The 18,348-nt window shown below is 43.5% G+C and overlaps 2 long non-coding RNA genes across 3 annotated transcripts; both read left to right on the top strand.

Annotated features, from left to right (window-relative positions):
• Positions 1-2,313: 2,313 nt before the first annotated feature.
• On the top strand, positions 2,314-8,589 carry LOC126987877 (uncharacterized). The gene is made up of 2 exons (XR_007741251.1): positions 2,314-2,517; positions 8,047-8,589. It is a non-coding gene; the product is annotated as an uncharacterized LOC126987877 (long non-coding RNA).
• Positions 8,590-10,965: 2,376 nt separating this feature from the next.
• On the top strand, positions 10,966-18,145 carry LOC126987876 (uncharacterized). Of its 2 annotated transcripts, XR_007741250.1 has the most exons (3): positions 10,966-11,891; positions 15,332-15,441; positions 16,340-18,145. It is a non-coding gene; the product is annotated as an uncharacterized LOC126987876 (long non-coding RNA). The 2 variants fall into 2 exon arrangements; XR_007741249.1 differs by lacking the exons at positions 15,332-15,441; positions 16,340-18,145 and adding an exon at positions 13,186-13,261.
• Positions 18,146-18,348: the final 203 nt, after the last annotated feature.

Genomic DNA, 18,348 nt, shown 5'->3' with positions numbered 1-18,348 from the left:
AGGTATTTTAGGCCAAAGTGAATTGATTTAGGCCAAACGCTTTACACAAAAAGCCAAAATTGATGTTTCATTTAGCCTCAAAAAGACCAATCTGGAAACTCTGGACTAGGTGGGTGGCTCTTTACAATATTCGTGTATTTAAATATCCTTTTACTTTACGGTAATGAGCTCTATTATTGTATTTGTATTATCATTAACTCATAGTTCGTCCGTCCGTAAGATCATTAATACACTTGGGGAGGCACTATGGTAAATTTGGCGGGGTCAGCGCGTCGGTTCTTTCCTGGAATATTCGTGTATTTAAAATGTCCTTTAGCTTTACGGTTTGAGCTCTATTATTGTGTTTTTATAGTCATTAGCGTGGTTGAGATACAAAGTTTGGCGGGGGTGCGAGTTGGCGCCATTCCCGGTTGGTTCTTCTCTGGAATATTCGTGTATTTCAAGTGTCCTTTAGCTTTACGGTTATGAGCTATATTATTGTGTTTTTATAGTCATTAATTCATAGTTCGTCCCTGCGTAAGATCATTAATATACTTGGGGGAGACACTATGGTAAATTTGGCGGGGTCAGACCGTCGGTTCTTTCCTGGAATATTCGTGTATTTAAAATGTCCTTTAGCTTTACGGTAATGAGCTCTATTATTGTATTTTTATAGTCATTAATTCATAGTTCGTCCCTGCGTAAGACCATTAATAAGCGTGTTTGAGATACTAAGCTTGGCGGGGAAGCGAGCCTTGGCGCCATTCCCGGGCCGACCTCCATTCCGAGCAGACGCACGGCAAGACGCTCCTCACGATGGCGCCAAATATTCACGATTATAACGCCGCAGCCCGGTTATTAGGCAATAGCACTACTTAATTAAGGTAAGATAATTGCTGGGGGGCAGAAAGGGGGCGAGGTCACGTTATAAGGTTGAAGTGTATGTGTGTGTGTGTTGCGAGGGTAAACTTATATATTCCTGTGATAGTTTCTTTTTATTAATTTATTTCATATTTTCGAAGTCATTTATGGTTTGCAGTGTTTTTTTTATGCTTTATCGAGATTCTGGTTAACTTATTTATTTCCCTTATCACTTATCCCTTGAATATTATCTTCTTTATCACATTAATTATCCATATCTGTTACATTTTATCAGTAATTTATGGTTTTTAGTGTGATTTTATATTCCTGTAAGACAAACTAATTCTGACTGGCTTCGTTACTCATATTTCCCTTATTACTATACGGACCAAGCTAGTTTCAGGTAAGTTTTAATTTAATTTTATCCATATTATATTTCCACGCCGGTAAGTTTTGGTTTTATTAATAATTCGACGAGGTATGAAGACGCCCACCGCTTTCTCCCTCTTAGACACGTTAATTCACCTTCAGAGCTCCCGGAAAGCCATAATTAAAGTGTGAAAATATCAAAACTAGTCTCCAGGAAAGCCATAATTAAGTTTAAGCCTCTAAAAGTGCTTGAAAATGGCTATAATATATCTGTGTGTGGCTTTCTTGAGTGATTTTGAGCGGGAAATGGGGGGCGTCCCTATTCTCGGCTCTGATTGGCTGTCCTGGGGGCCTTGCTGTGCGCTGATTGGCTGTGAGCTCCCCGCCTTTTTTTCCTGCTCTGTGATTGGTCGCGGCACCAGGTCAGCAGCTTCCCCCTCATTGCAACTTTGGCGCCAAAATCTCGCTCCCTCACACACACGCCTCTTAACCTTCAAGACTCGTAGAAAACCATAATTAAAGTGTGCAAAGACTAAAAGTAACCTCTTGGAAAGCCATAGTAAGAGTGTAAGGCTTAAACAGGCTTGGTCGCGGTGCAAAGGACGGCTTCCCTCATAAGAATCTTTGCCGCCAATTTCTCGCACCCTCACACACGCGCCTCTTAACCTTCAAGACTCGTAGAAAACCATAATTAAAGTGTGCAAATACTAAAACTAACATCCCGGAAACCCATAGTAACGTTGTAAGGCTTAAAACAGGCTTGGAAATAACTATATATGTGTGTACGAACCCGACAGTTTCTCGCTCCTTCACACTCACGCCTCTAAACCTTCAAAGCTCCAAGGAAACCATAATTAAAGTGTGCAAAGACTAATTCTAACCTCCCGGAAAGCCATAGTAACATTGTAAGGCTTAAAACAGGCTTGGAAATAACTATATATACGTGTGTACGGACCCGACAGTTTCTCGCTCCTTCACACTCACGCCTCTAAACCTTCAAAGCTCCAAGAAAACCATAATTAAAGTGTGCAAAGACTAATTCTAACCTCCCGGAAAGCCATAGCAACATTGTAAGGCTTAAAACAGGCTTGGAAATAACTATAATATATCTTTGGCTTTGGCGGGAGAGGGCACCGTCCCTATTCTGTGCTCTGATTGGCTGCCCGGAGCTTCCTGTGCGCTGATTGGCTGGGAGTCTTCGCGTCCACACAGCCATGGCCACCAGTCAACCCCACACCATGGCCCCGCTGGCTCCCACTATATCTTGCCTCCACGAGCTTGCCAGGGACTTGTGGAGTGTAATTTGAGGTGAGACAGTGCTATGAGTCGTTATATTATTGCTGGGTCAATGATATAAGTGCGTAATAGGGCTGTGTGGCGTCTAGTGTTGAGGTGACCGCCGGGCAGTCGTGGCAGCGCCGTGGTTAATATATATTTTGAGGTGAGAGACTTACACGTTGTTATTTGCATGCGTGACTAACTCTACAGCTGTGTTACTGTGCTCCTGTGGGCTGTGTTACGTATACGTCTTGAGGTGACGGTCAGGGAGGCGTGTGACGGGTTGCAAGTGTTACGCATTGCCAATGACTGTTTGGGTACCCCAGACTAGTGTTACGTTATTATATCGTTACCTGCAACACTATACAGCTTCGTCACGGTGATGTATGGTACTGTGTTACGTCTACGCATTAAGGTGACGGTCAGGGAGGCGTGTGACGGGTTGAAGGTGTTACGCATTGCCAGACAGTGATTGGGTACCCTAGACTAGTTTTACGTTATTTCGTTACCTGCCACACTATATAGCTTCGTCACGGTGATATATGGTACTGTGTTACGTCTACGCATCAAGGTGACGGTCAGGGAGGCGTGTGACGGGTTGAAGGTGTTACGCAGTGCCAGAAACAGTGATTTCATATCCTAGACTAGTGTTACGTTATCATTTCGTAACCTGCCACACTATATAGCTTCGTCACGGTGCTGTATGGTACTGTGTTACGTCTACGCATTGTGACGGGCGGGGAAGGCATGTGACGTGTGTTCAGGGACAGTGTTACGTATTGTGTTACCTGGCAAGCCATCTGCGTGATGGGACCGTGTCTATGGGTCGCATTACAAGACATTTCCCCGCCCAAGAACACTCACAGATACTCACAGAAGATTCCCTGGAAGAGGCCTTAAGTGGCCTGTGGCTCCAGTTCAGCAGCCTGAACACTGTGTGGGCTGCGCGTGGTGACTATTTGTGCTCTATATGAAAATTTTTGTTCTTGATTTTTCCAAAATTTATCGAGTTTTGCCTCAAAACTCTCTACTGAGTCAGCGTTCACTACCCACTCTGGCAAACTGTTCCAGGTATTAACCACCCGGTTGGGGAATAGCCTTGCTCTTGGTTTAAAGATTTTCTTAGAGTTTCCCCGTGTGGTGCTATCTTCCCTTAAATCAAAAAGTCCCTCTGTACAATCTATATCATATTTCCTGGTTACAATTTTAAAAGTTTCAATTTGGTCTCCCCGGGATCTTCTATATGCCAGTGTGGGCAACTCAAGCTGTCTCAGTCTCTCTCCATATGGCAGGTCTTTCAGGCAAGGCACCAGCTTCGTTGCTCTTCGCTGCACGTTCTCCACAGCCTCAGCATCCTTCACCAGGTGTGGACTCCATACCTGGTTGGCATATTCTAAATGGGGTCTTACCAATGCAGTGTAGAGTGTCTTGAATACTGCAGGGTCAAGGTGAATAAAAGTTCTTATCAGCCCCACAATCTTATTCGCCTTGTTAATTTTTTCGGCCAGGTGGTCTGAGAACATGAGCTTGTTATCAATGACCACACCTATGTCCTTTTCTACCCTGGTCTTATTGATTTTACTGTACATATTATTATAGTCCGAGAGCTAGCTACGGGTGATTTTACCCCAACGAGCCCAGAAGATATAATGCTCTAACTTGGTTAAGTTTATCACTGACAATTGAAAAAGGTTTGTCAGCTGCTTCAACTCGGGTGGGTGTTGCCCCCAGGGGGTGCCAAAATACCCCTTTTTGAGGTTGATTTTACTTTTCAAACTATACACTTCAAACTTTGTATATAAAACTATGTATTTATTCTTAATAATATGGCGATATAACTCACAGAATATTTAAGGGGGATGAAGGGGTCAGCTGCCCTTAAAAAGACCCTAAAAGTGTTGGATTTTACCCCAAAAGCTACACGAATCATATTCACTCAGTATAATGATAAAATGCAGTAGATATGAATCTACTAATAACTGACACTATTTCTCGGTGGTAAAAGGGGGTCAGCTGCCCTCCAAATTTAGTCTGATTTTGGCCCTTGGGGTAAAATGTCTTACCCCAAGAGCTACACGTACCAAAATGCAGTAGCACAGAGTTAATCTGTCCAAATTGATAATGAGACTAAAACTGACAACATTATCAGGTGGTAAGATGTGGTTTTTACCTCACGGGGTCAAAATGGGCAAAATTTGGAGGTCAGCTGACCACATCTTACCACCTGATAATGTTGTCAGTTTTAGTCTCATTATCAATTTGGACAGATTAACTCTGTGCTACTGCATTTTGGTACGTGTAGCTCTTGGGGTAAGACATTTTTACCCCAAGGGCCAAAATCAGACTAAATTTGGAGGGCAGCTGACCCCCTTTTACCACCGAGAAATAGTGTCAGTTATTAGTAGATTCATATCTACTGCATTTTATCATTATACTGAGTGAATATGATTCGTGTAGCTTTTGGGGTAAAATCCAACACTTTTAGGGTCTTTTTAAGAGCAGCTGACCCCTTCATCCCCCTTAAATCGCCATATTATTAAGAATAAATACATAGTTTTATATACAAAGTTTGAAGTGTATAGTTTGAAAAGTAAAATCAACCTCAAAAAGGGGTATTTTGGCACCCCCTGGGGGCAACACCCACCCGAGTTGAAGCAGCTGACAAACCTTTTTCAATTGTCGGTGATAAACTTAACCAAGTTAGAGCATTATATCTTCTGGGCTCGTTGGGGTAAAATCACCCGTAGCTAGCTCTCGGACTATAAACTTTGTCCTCAATTTCTGATTGCCCAATCCTCATGTGTTTACTTTTGTCTGGGTGAAAATTCATGAGCCATTTTTCTGTCCATCCTTTGAGCTCATCTAGGTCCTCTTGCAGCTTGTCACAATCTTCCCTTTCCTTTATCTTTCTAAAAATCTTAGTGTCGTCTGCATACAGGAACACTTGGCTGTCATGTTTGACTGAATCCGGCAGGTCATTTATAAACATTACAAATAGCAAAGGACCCAGCACCGAGCCCTGTGGCACTCCACTTGTCACGTCCTTCCATGCTGATGCCTCGCCATTGACCAGGACCCTCTGCTTCCGACCAGTCAAAAAACTATGAATCCATCTGAGCACCTTGCCTTCCACTCTATAGCTGGAGACTTTCTTCATTAATCTCTTATGTGGGACTCTGTCAAAGGCCTTCATGAAATCCAGGTAAACCACATCCACAGCCAGCCCCTCGTCAAGAGCCTCAGTCCATGCGTCAAGCACTTTGATAAGTTGCAGCACCGTCGATCTGCCCGAGATGAAGCCAAATTGCTTATTACTAAAGAGATTGTTCATTTTCATGTGTGCAATAATTTCCTCTCTCAAAAGTGACTCCATCATCTTGCAGAATATACTAGTAAGGCTGACCGGCCTATAGTTGCCTGGATCACATTTATTCCCCTTTTTAAAAATGGCTGTGATGTGAGCTACCCTCCAGTCTTCTGGTACCACACCATCCTGCAATGAACTGCTGTATAGTATCCTCAAAGGCTCCAGCAGTGTCTCCTTCAATTCCTTTATGATCCTAGGGTGTATCCCGTCAGGTCCAGGTGACTTGTTTCTTTTAAGGTTTTCTATTACCTTCCTTATTTTATCCTGTGTTATTTCCACATTATCAAATCTTGGGGCCTCTTTGATGTCAGCTACTGGTAAGTTTCCATCAGGTTCATTAATAAAAACCCCAGCAAACTGTTCAGATAATATATCTGCCTTTTCTGTATCACTTGTTGCTTTTTCAATTTTCTCCTCATCCTTATATAAGTCTCCAATCCGTGATTTGGTTCTTGTCTTGGACATCACATATTTCCAGAAGATTTTGGGGTTCTCTTTAATATTCTTCGCTATTTCTCTTTCTTTGAGTTTCACAGCATTTCTTGTTTGGTGTCTAACCTGATTGTTTATTCTTCTGTACTCCTTCTCAATATCCACTGCCATAGTTGTGTTGTTTTCCTGTCTTTTTTTCTTTAGCATTTCCCATAACCGTTGTTTTCTCTTTATTTTTGACCACAGCTTGTCACTCATTGGCAATGACTCGTTTGTTCTTTTCCTCATCTTTTCTATATCTCCAATATGTTTCTTAGGTACACACTCTTCCACAACCTCCTGCAATTTGTTAATAAATTTCTTCCATTTGTAATCGACGGTTATTTCCTGTGACAAAAACTCTTCCCAATCTATATTGAGACGATTTTTCACAAGTTGATAGTCTGCCTTCTCGTACATGTACACTTGTCTCTTACTTCTGTCCTCTAGTTCGTGTGGCTACAGCAAAAGTAATGCAAGCATGGTCACTTTTTCCAAGCGGTGTATCTAACACAATATCATCTACTATTGAGTCATCATTGCTGAATATCAAATCAAGTGTATTGCCTGTGTTGCCTCCTCTTATCCGTGTTACGTCCTCAACATGTTGGGTGAAAAAACAATCACGTACCTTTTCAACAAACAGTGTGCTAAATTCTGTTGCTCCAGTTTCTGTGGTGTAGTTGTTCCATTTGACTTGAGGAAGATTAAAGTCCCCTATTAATACTTTATATTGCACCCTGCTATCACTTCCTTCCTTCATCAGCTGGAGCAAACTATTGTTATTGTCCATGTCACTGTTTGGACTTCTATAGACAGACATAATCAATAATTTTGCACCACAGCATACCATTTCAATGCCACAGTATTCATTATAATTGACCTTCAATTCAACTGTATTATATTTCATGCCCTTCTTGATATATATAATTAAGCCCCTCCCTATTTCATTGTGTAAATTTTGTTCAATGATATCATATCCTTCCAGAGAGTATTCGGCAGTAGTTCTGTCATACCTGTAGTGTTTTGGTTTAACTTCTTGGAGGGCTATTACCTGAGGTGTTCTCTCCATTTTCCCGTCTGCATTTTAATTCAAGCCTCTTATCTAAACTAAAAATATCTACGTTACTAAACATAATGAGAATATCCTTAATGTCTACTGAACTTAGAGTACTATTGTCCTTTGGTAGTTTATTTAGGCCGTGTTTGAGGAGGCTGAGTTCTCGGTCTCCGCTGGATTTTGGTATCCCCTTACTTTCACAATCCTTCTGTGCCATGGTGGCCCAACCACTATATGTTTCCCTTTCCCTGCAGTGTACAGGTTTTTTGCCTCATTCCATAAGGCTGCCTCGTGATCTCTCTCTCTCTTAGTAAGGTCATGGGTAACCCTCACTGATTTATACAAAGGGCTGGCATGCAAATTTTTGATGTTTTTGAATAAAGTTTTCTTAGCTTCAGTGTCTGTTTGTTTCACAAGAAGAGGCCGAGGTTTGGCACTAGATGTTCCCAATCTGAACACACATATTTGCCAAGGCTTTTGTAGGAGTTGTGGGCATTTCCAGGGATAGTTTTATGACCCTGGTGGTAGTCTGACCCTTCTTCTGTACCAGGAACCTATAGAACCTGATGGATCCCCTCTTTGTCCTTTAGAAATAGCTGATGTGATATGGCAAAGTGTCTTGTAATACCAGCCTATAACTCTTATTCTCCTTCTTCCACAGTTGCCCTGACACAACATGTAAGGGGCAGAAACAGAAGATTACACCACCCAATACCTACCACGACATGCTACTGCACACAATACTAGCACAGCCATACCAAGAAAACAAGGTGGACATTTTAGAACTATTGTTATGTAAAGAAGCAATAAGACTGTGAAGTCAAGAAAGACCTGATCAGAAGAATGGGGAAGAAGAAGAAAAGAAAACTGACCTCTTTTACAATACACAGGTTACTGGACCCCTCCCTTTTACACAGACTACTACTACTACTGCTACTACTACTACTACTACTACTACTACTACTACCATATTGCAGCTTTAATCAAGAAACTTGAAACATGCATAAACAGAAGGAAGGAAATTAAATATATGCAAGAATTTTGGAAGAATCGCTTAAAATCCGAGAAGAGACGGCAGCACTCAACCAGGCACAAGAAAATCAAGAAGTGGAGGCTCCGAACTGCACTGAACTGAACTGTAAACTTTATCAGAAGGGAGGATATTAAATATACTCAAGAATTTTAGAAGAATCGCTTAAAAATCAGAGAAGGCAGCACAACCAAGCACAAGAAGACCATTTAGAGGGCAAAGGCAACCCTCCAAACAGAACTGAAACAAACAGAACGGAGGAAATTAAATATACTCAAGACTTTTAGAAGAATCGCTTAAAATCAGAGAAGGCATCACAACCAAGCACAAGAAGACCATTTAGAGGGGCAAAGGCAACCCTCCGAACAGAACTGGAAACAAACAGAAGGGAGGAAATTAAATATACTCAAGACTTTTAGAAGAATCGCTTAAAATTGGAGAAGAAAAGGCAGCACAACCAAGCACAAGAAGACCATTTAGAGGGGCAAAGGCAACCCTCCGAACAGAACTGGAAACAAACAGAAGGGAGGAAATTAAATATACTCAAGACTTTTGGAAGAATCGCTTAAAATTCAGCCAGGCACAAGAAGACCATTTAGAGGGTCCGCTGCAAAGGCACTCCCTCCGAACTACACTGCACTGAACTGACCTGGTTACGGCGCCTGTACAAGTGACCCGGGATGGAGTATTGGCGGCAGGGCAGCTCTACGAAAGGTGTGTATGTGATTTTACCTGCTGCATGGGTGTATGATAGAAAGCAAAGGTTTTCAGTACTATTATGTCAACTAGGTACTATTATTTTATGAACTGGGTACTATATTTACTATGTGCCATTACTGTTCTGTCAACTAGGTAGGTTTTCTTATATACTAACAAGGTTTTCACTTTTATCAACCAGGTATTTGATTAACTGTTACCAAGGTTTTCTTTACTAATATATTGCAAGGTTTTCATTTGTAATATATTTCCTCTTCTTCCTTCCCTTCCTTCTCTTCCCTTGTTCCTCCTTCTCTTAGTATTTTCCTCTCCCTTCTTTTCTTCCATTCTCTACATTCCTCCTCTTTCTTTCTACCCTTATTTTGTTATTTTCTTCCTTCTCTTTCTTTCCCTTCCTTTTCTTCTCCTTTCCCTTCCTTTCCCTTCCTTTTCTCTTCCTTTCCCTTCTTTTTCTTCTCTTCCTTTCCCTTCCTTTTCTTCTCTTCCTTTCCCTTCCTTTTCTTCTTTCCCTTAATTTTCTTCTCTTCCTTTCCCTTCCTTTTCTCTTCCTTTCCCTTCCTTCTCTTCCTTTCCCTTCCTTTTCTTCTTCTTTCCCTTCCTTTTCTTCCTTTCCCTTCCTTTTCTTCTCTTCCTTTTCCTTCCTTTTCTTCTCTTCCTTTTCCTTTTCTTCTCTTCCTTTCCCTTCCTTTTCTTCTCTTCCTTTCCCTTCCTTCTCTTCCTTTCCCTTCCTTTTCTTCTCTTCCTTTCCCTTCCTTTTCTTCTCTTCCTTTCCCTTCCTTTTCTTCTCTTCCTTTCCCTTCCTTTTCTTCTTCTTTCCCTTCCTTTTCTTTTCTTCCTTTCCCTTCCTTTTCTTCTCTTCCTTTTCCTTCCTTTTCTTCTCCTTTCCCTTCCTTTCCCTTTCTTCTCTTTCCTCCCTCCTCCTCCTCTTCCTCCTCCTCCTCCTCCTCCCTTCAAACATATTCTCAGTCTTCTGTACCTATATATTTGCAAGGTTTTCATTTAATATATCAGCCAGGTATTTTGTTCTTTGCAAATTTATCACCAAGATTTACTTATAAATTACAAGGTTTTCATTAATATATCAACTAGGTATGCTGCTGCTGCCTTAAACATGCTGTAGTATTGCCTCAGCAGAATATCAAGTCCAATGGAGTTATTTCTATGTCTATATACAAAAGATTATTATTATTATTATATCCCAGTAAGGAGGTATAAGTGATGGGATTAGTTTCCCTTACCTCAGCTGACACTCCTGGGTCAAGTGTCGTAGGGTGGGTGAAGCGACATGCCCCCCTGCGTATGCCATTATTGATTGGTTGATTGAGTGTGCTGGGATTCTTGTGTACTGTTTTGTGATGCCGGTGATAGTTTTTCAAGACCTCTGCATCTGGAACGGAGACTCATGAAAACCTGTAATCTTCTCTTTAGTTTTTGGGAAATATTTAATTGTAATGGAAACCTGGTATGTTTAACCCGGTGGTGGTAGCTGCGGGGAACATGTTTCTTAAAGGCCACTCCCTCTAAGCAAGAAAAATGAGAAAAATATCATCACTCATGCAAACCATTTCACAATATACATCAACTTATTTGTGATCAGTTTATGCATCATCTATTTTTGGGGGTTTATATCATGGCAAAAATTTCACCGTTCGCTGGTACCAGGTTAATGATATGTACCTTGGTGTGACCACTTCCTTCCCTCTCCTCAGCTGCTGTGGGCGTGCTGCCCTCCACAGCAAGCAAGGGGCTGCCCTGCCCAGACCACAGCAAGAGGAGGAAGAGCTCTGCATTACTAAGTTAAGTACCTCACTATGACATTCTGAGGTATTGGCTTCATTTTTGCCTTCTATTAAAAACTTTTTACTTTCTAACGAACCTTAATCTTTTCTCAGCCTGCCTCCTCCTCCTCCTCCTCCTTCAACTTCCTTTACCTCCTTGTGTGAATCTGTCCGTCCCGAGATCCGGCGAGACCATCCCGACGTCGTAACACCCGTTTGGGAGTGGGGGGACTCATGAAGCTGGGGGCGGCAGCCCTAAGGTGGGGAGGGTTGCGCCGACACCTCCACTCCGTTTCGGCGGAATGTGGCTGGCTAGGGTGGCCTGAACCACTGTCTGGGTTGTTTGTCGTTCAGTCGGATTGAGGATCTGCCTCCCTTGAGGTGCACATGTCATAGTGGTGGCAGAAGCGAGAGTGAGTGAAGCTGATGTCATCCCGACGTCGTAACACCGTTGGGCGGGGCGGGGCTCTCATGTCAAGTCTCCCCGCGGTGCACATGTCACAGAGGTGCAAACAGCATGGCCTTCTTTCCTATCTTTTCCCCCTCCTCCTCCCCCCCCCTCCCCCACACACCTCCTGCTGTTATATCGTCACCCTCATAAAGTAATTGCCTAAGTCATTTTTCAGTGATTTCCATTTTTGTTAAGTTGTCTTAGATATTCAGGGTTTGAGTGTTCTAGAATTGCCTTTTTATTTCTGCCTAAATCTTAAGCCAAATGAGATGATGACGTTCTCTTCTTGAAAAATAGAAAATAACGACTTGGGCGGTTTCTTTACGAAGGTGGCGAGATTGTAATAGGTTTTGCACCCTCTATTTAGGGATGTGCACTAATTTTTGTCTCTTCTCTTCCCCTCCTCCTCCCCTGGCTGGCCGGGGAACGGAGGAGGAGCACTAGGACGAGGAGGTGAAGGGAGGCGGAGGGAGAGACGACTCGAGCACAGGGAGGCAAGAGACAAGAAGCAGAGACGCAGGAACAGAAAGGTGAGCTCTATCTCTTTATCCTGGATTTTTACCATTCATATTTAATTTACTTGTGACACTTTTAACCCGGCCACTGCGATTGGCATAGATTTGGCCTTCACTGGTAGCCTGGTAACATACACTCCCAGGTCTCTCTCTGGCTCTGTGGTGGATAGTGGAGTGTTTCCCATGTGGTATTGGTGTGCTGGATATCCCTTCACTGGTAGCCTGGTAACATACACTCCCAGGTCTCTCTCTGGCTCTGTGGTGGATAGTGGAGTGTTTCCCATGTGGTATTGGTGTGCTGGATATCCCTTCACTGGTAGCCTGGTAACATACACTCCCAGGTCTCTCTCTGGCTCTGTGGTGGATAGTGGAGTGTTTCCCATGTGGTATTGGTGTGCTGGATATCCCCTCCCAAGGTGCAGGACTTTCTATTTTCCTCATTGAATTGTAGTAGCCACGTTTTGTTCCATTCCTGTAGCTTGGTGATGTCCTCTTGTAGGAAATCCACGGTCAAGGTGTTAATTCCTTCTCTATTGCTGTTTTGTATGGAGGTGTTCATGGAAAGCTTTGGGGCATAGGCTAAAGCTGCATATGGCCTCAGCGCTCATCTATGTCACTTTGGCCAAGTAACCCAACACCACTCTAGCAAGAATTCAGCCGCCAGGTGCCACCAAAAACAGAACTTCGCCTTGGTTTGGTTGCCTCTAACACTACCTCAGATATACACAGAGTTGTTAGCTGCTCCATATTCTCCTTCTTCTTTGTTTATAGTCCTTCCAGTCTTGATGGCGGACTTGCCTTGATGCTCCTCCATTTTGCTGGGTCCAATGCTAATCCTTCCTCTTTCTAACACTTCCAGGTCTTGTGTCACTGTTCCTCTCCATGTTATCCTTGGGTCTTCTAACTGTACTCCTTATGGGTACCTCAGTATCCTCCACCATCCTCAGCACTCCGCCCTCTCCTCTCTTCATGTGTTCGAATCATTGCCAGCTTCTCTGGGTCATTTTCTTAAATATTTTGGCGCCCAAGCTCACATTTTTAAGGCTTTTATAGGAGTTTCAGGCATTCCCAGGGGTGGTTTAACCCGGTAGCAGCGGGGTTGATGTTTCTTAACGGTCCCTCCAAGTGAGAAAAATGAGAAAAAATCACCCCTCACACAAACCATTTCATAATATATATCAAAGCATTTGTGATCAGTTTATGTATCATCTATTTTGGGGGGTAAATATCATGGCACAAATTTGGCCTGTTGCTGCTACCGGGTTAATGATATGGACCTTGGTGTGACCACTTCCTTCCCTCTCCTCAGCTGCTGTGGGAGTGCTGCCCTCCACAGCAAGCAAGGGGCTGCCCTGCCCAGACCACAGCAAGAGGAGGAAGAGCTCTGCATTACTAAGTTAAGTACCTCACTATGACATTCTGAGGGTTTGGCTTCATTTTTGCCTTCTATTAAAAACTTTTTACTTTCTAACGAACCTTAATCTTTTCTCAGCCTGCCTCCTCCTCCTCCTTCAACTTCCTTTACCTCCTTGTGTGAATCTGTCCGTCCCGAGATCCGGCGAGACCATCCCGACGTCGTAACACCCGTTTGGGAGTGGGGGGACTCATGAAGCTGGGGGCGGCAGCCCTAAGGTGGGGAGGGTTGCGCCGACACCTCCACTCCGTTTCGGCGGAATGTGGCTGGCTAGGGTGGCCTGAACCACTGTCTGGGTTGTTTGTCGTTCAGTCGGATTGAGGATCTGCCTCCCTTGAGGTGCACATGTCATAGTGGTGGCAGAAGAGTGAGTGAGTGAAGCTGATGTCATCCCGACGTCGTAACACCGTTGGGCAGGCAGGGCTCTCATGTCAAGTCTCCCCGGTGCACATGTCACAGAGGTGCAAAGAGCATGGCCTTCTTTCCTATCTTTTCCCCCTCCTCCTCCTCCACCCCCTCCCCTACACACCTCCTGCTGTTATATCGTCACCCTCATAAAGTAATTGCCTAAGTCATTTTTCAGTGATTTCCATTTTTGTTAAGTTGTCTTAGATATTCAGGGTTTGAGTGTTCTAGAATTGCCTTTTTATTTCTGCCTAAATCTTAAGCCAAATGAGATGATGACGTTCTCTTCTTGAAAAATAGAAAATAACGACTTGGGCGGTTTCTTTACGAAGGTGGCGAGATTGTAATAGGTTTTGCACCCTCTATTTAGGGATGTGCACTAATTTTCGTCTCTTCTCTTCCCCTCCTCCTCCCCTGGCTGGCCGGGGAATGGAGGAGGAGCACTAGGACGAAGAGGTGAAGGGAGGCGCTGGGAGAGACGACTCGAGCACAAGGAGGCAAGAGACAAGAAGCAGAGACGCAGGAACCGGAAGGTGAGCTCTATCTCTTTATCCTGGATTTTTACCATTCATATTTAATTTACTTGTGACACTTTTAACCCGGCCACTGCGATTGGCATGGATTTGGCCTTCACTGATAGCCTGGTAACATGCACTCCCAGGTCTCTCTCTGGCTCTGTGGTGGATAGTGGAGTGTTTCCCATGTGGTATTGGTGTGCTGGATATCCCTTCACTGGTAGCCTGGTAACATACACTCCCAGGTCTCTCTCTGGCTCTGTGGTGGATAGTGGAGTGTTTCCCATGTGGTATTGGTGTGCTGGATATCCCTTCACTGGTAGCCTGGTAACATACACTCCCAGGTCTCTCTCTGGCTCTGTGGTGGATAGTGGAGTGTTTCCCATGTGGTATTGGTGTGCTGGATATCCCTTCACTGGTAGCCTGGTAACATACACTCCCAGGTCTTTCTCTGGCTCTGTGGTGGATAGTGGAGTGTTTCCCATGTGGTATTGGTGTGCTGGATATCCCTTCACTGGTAGCCTGGTAACATACACTCCCAGGTCTTTCTCTGGCTCTGTGGTGGATAGTGGAGTGTTTCCCATGTGGTATTGGTGTGCTGGATATCCCTTCACTGGTAGCCTGGTAACATACACTCCCAGGTCTCTCTCTGGCTCTGTGGTGGATAGTGGAGTGTTTCCCATGTGGTATTGGTGTGCTGGATATCCCTTCACTGGTAGCCTGGTAACATACACTCCCAGGCTCGTCGCTGCTACTCGGTGAAGCCACAAATTTATCCCGTCGCTGCTACTGGTTTAATGATCCTGTGGTAGCTTGACCCTTCTTCTGTGCCATGAACCTAATAAAACACTCATTAAAACATCGCTGATCTCTTTTTTAGCACTTGGATATAGTTAATGAGAGAGGTGGAAGTGTAGCTTGACCCTTCTTCTGTGCCATGAACCTAATAAAACACTCATTAGAACATCGCTGATCTCTTTTTAACATTTGGAAATAGTTAATGAGAGAGGTGGGAGCATCTCTGAACACCAACTTCTGTCTCACTCATCCTGGATAATCACAAACTCATGTAGACTCAGAAAATGTAACCTTCATTAGACTAACAACAGAGTTTCTTCCAGGCAGCCAGATGGTCGATGCTGTGAAGAGGAGGAAGATGACTGCAGGAGGCGGTGTGTGTGTGTGTTGGGGAAGGAGACGACGGCACCACCCTCACACACAGCTGGTTAAGGTACCGACTGATTTCTTTCGTTGCAATCAAAACTTTTTCATATGGATTATTATGGGTAGAGGTCTCATTGTGCTGTTGGACTTGAATTCATTTAGCGTGAAGTCTTCTGCAAGTGTAAACCTTTCTAATTACAGACATATTTTAACCCGGTAGCAGCGACGGGCCAAATTTGTGGCTTTACCGTGTAGCAGCGACGGGCCAAATTTGTGCCATGATTTAAACCCCCCAAAATAGATGATACATAATCTGATCACAAATACTTTGATATATATATTATGAAATGGTTTGTGTGAGGGGTGATTTTTTCTCATTTTTCTCGCTTAGAGGGACCATTAAGAAACATGATCCCCGCTGCTACTGGGTTAAGATTAACATAACATTTTGGCGCCCAAGCTTGCATATATTTGACTAGGCTTTCATGGGACTCCTGTGCCTTTCCACGGGTAGCTTTAAGACCCTGGTGGCAGTTTGACCCTTTTCAGTTTGCAGAAAATGTAAACCTTTCTCTGATTAACAAATTTTGGGGCATACTTAAATAAACCATTTCAGCACTTAAGCTCACATATTTGACAAGGGATTTCTGTGTCTTTCCACGGGTAGCTTTAAGACCTTGGTGGCAGTTTGACCCTTTTCAGTTTGCAGAAAATGTAAACCTTTCTCTGATTAACAAATTTTGGGGCATACTTAAATAAACCATTTCAGCACTTAAGCTCACATATTTGACAAGGGATTTCTGTGTCTTTCCACAGGTAGTTTTAAGACCCTGGTGGTAGAGGTAGACGACCCTTCTTTTGTACCATGAACGTAGAAAACACACTCACTAGAACTCAGTTGATCTCCTTTTTGGTGATTTTGAAATAGTTGATGTGGAAGCGACTGACAGTACCATTTTTTCCAGGCCTGCAAGAGAGCCTAGTCAATGAAGAGGAAAAGAAGACAAGAATAAAGAATAAAGAAGACAAGAAGAAAGAAGAGAGGCAAAAGAGGAGGAGGGGATTTTTTTTCTGTCTATACCTGAAGTGTCATGAATTTACTAAGGGTGTATTTAAGTCTGATATAACGCGGTGCATTTAAATAAGGTATATTTAACGGTACCAGTGTGTAGCCTACTTTTGCCTGGAGTTGGAGACGGTAAAATGCTCTCCGACTCCTTTATTGTGGTGCTGTGTGGTTTGTTTACTGTGGTGCGATGTGGGTCATTTACTGTGGTGCGGTGTGGCTCGTTAACTGAGGTGAGGTATGGTTCGTTTATTGTAGTGCGGTATGGTTCGTTTACTGTGGTGCGGTGTGGCTCGTTAATTAAGGTGAGGTGTGGTTCATTTATTGTGGTGCGGTGTGGTTCGTTAATTAAGGTGAGGTATGGTTCGTTTATTGTAGTGCGGTATGGTTCGTTTACTGTGGTGCGGTGTGGCTCGTTAATTAAGGTGAGGTGTGGTTCATTTATTGTGGTGCGATGTGGTGTTGCGGGCTTTAATTTCCCTACCACTGCACCAGACAAGGGTAAGGGGGAGGGGGTGGAGTCAAATTTTTTTATATCCGACTCCACACCTGTGTTAGAGTGTAAGAGTATTGATGGAATATATTTAGGTGCTGGGTGATACTGTGGCGCTCTCGTCGCAGCAACCCATTCTGCTTCTGCATAATAACCCATACTGCTGCATGACGCATAGCAACTCGTGTTTTTTTCTGCTGCCGCAACGACCCGTTCTGCTGGATGACGCATAGCAACTCGTGTTTTTTCCGCTGCCGCAACGACCTGTTCTGCTGCATGACGCATAGCAACCTGTGTTTTTTCTGCTGCCGCAACGACCCGTACTGCTAACGCATAATGACCTGTGCTGCTTCTGCTATTGTAACAACTCTTACTGCAATAACTTACTGCTGCTTCCATTTAAAAACGTATAAACGCATAAACCCGCTGTGTTGCCAACTTGTCAACAACCCAACTAATGAATTTTCTGATCAAAGATCAAAGAGAGGATTAGGCCTTCAGGGGACACCTCTTAAATAAAAACGCGCCTGGGACTTTTACCTCAGAGGTGGTGTGGAAAAAAAGTCCAGTCACGAAAATAAGTATCTTATACTCCATGAAAGTGTCTCAGTCTTATGAGAACACAAAGGTTGAGAGGGCTCAAACATTCTGTTGTTTCCCGCATATGCTCCCATGTTAGCAGTAAGGGTACTAAATTCTGATCTCTGTACAAAACAACCAAATAATAAGGAAAAGAAAGTTGAATAAAATGTTTACCTGCATTCTACGTCAGCAGCGTAGACGTAACAAGGGTTGAAAAAATGAGTTACTTATTACAGCCGCTGGCCAACGTTTTGACCCCAGAGTCTTTGTGTTTGTCTCGGCGTCCTCTGCGCTACACTGCACAGAATCTGGTTACTGTCCCTCATGTGTTGTGTCATTGAGGGAGTGTTTGGGTCATTTTTATGTTTTGATGCCCCTTTCATGGATCTAAATAATGACATCCACCTTAAAATAAATGTATGTGTCTGTGGTCATCCCAAAGCTGAAGGTTGGTATCTACTCCACTGGTTTTCATATGTTTTCTCAGACAGTTCAAATTATCAGCAAATGTTTTTACCCGTCTGCTGTGATTGGCACGGATTTCGCCTTCACTGGTAGCCTGGTAACATGTACTCCCAGATCATTCTCGGCCTCTGTGGTGGATAGTGGAGTGCTTCCCATGTGGTATTGGTGTGCTGGATATCCCTTCACTGGTATGGTATTGGTATGCTGGATATCCCCTCCCAAGGTGCAGGACTATATATTTTTCTTCACTGAATTGTAGCAGCCACTTTTTGCTCCATTCCTGTAGCTTGGTGATGTCTTCTTGTAGGAAATCCACAGTGAAGGGTTAAAGCAAGTGAGATTTACCTTCCCATGCCCAGTGTAAAGAG

Source organism: Eriocheir sinensis, chromosome 67 (assembly GCF_024679095.1).
Source record: "Eriocheir sinensis breed Jianghai 21 chromosome 67, ASM2467909v1, whole genome shotgun sequence".
Lineage (NCBI taxonomy): Eukaryota > Metazoa > Arthropoda > Malacostraca > Decapoda > Varunidae > Eriocheir > Eriocheir sinensis.
The sequence above is the reverse complement of the archived record's forward strand: the minus strand, read 5'-3'. Positions and strand labels throughout refer to the sequence as shown.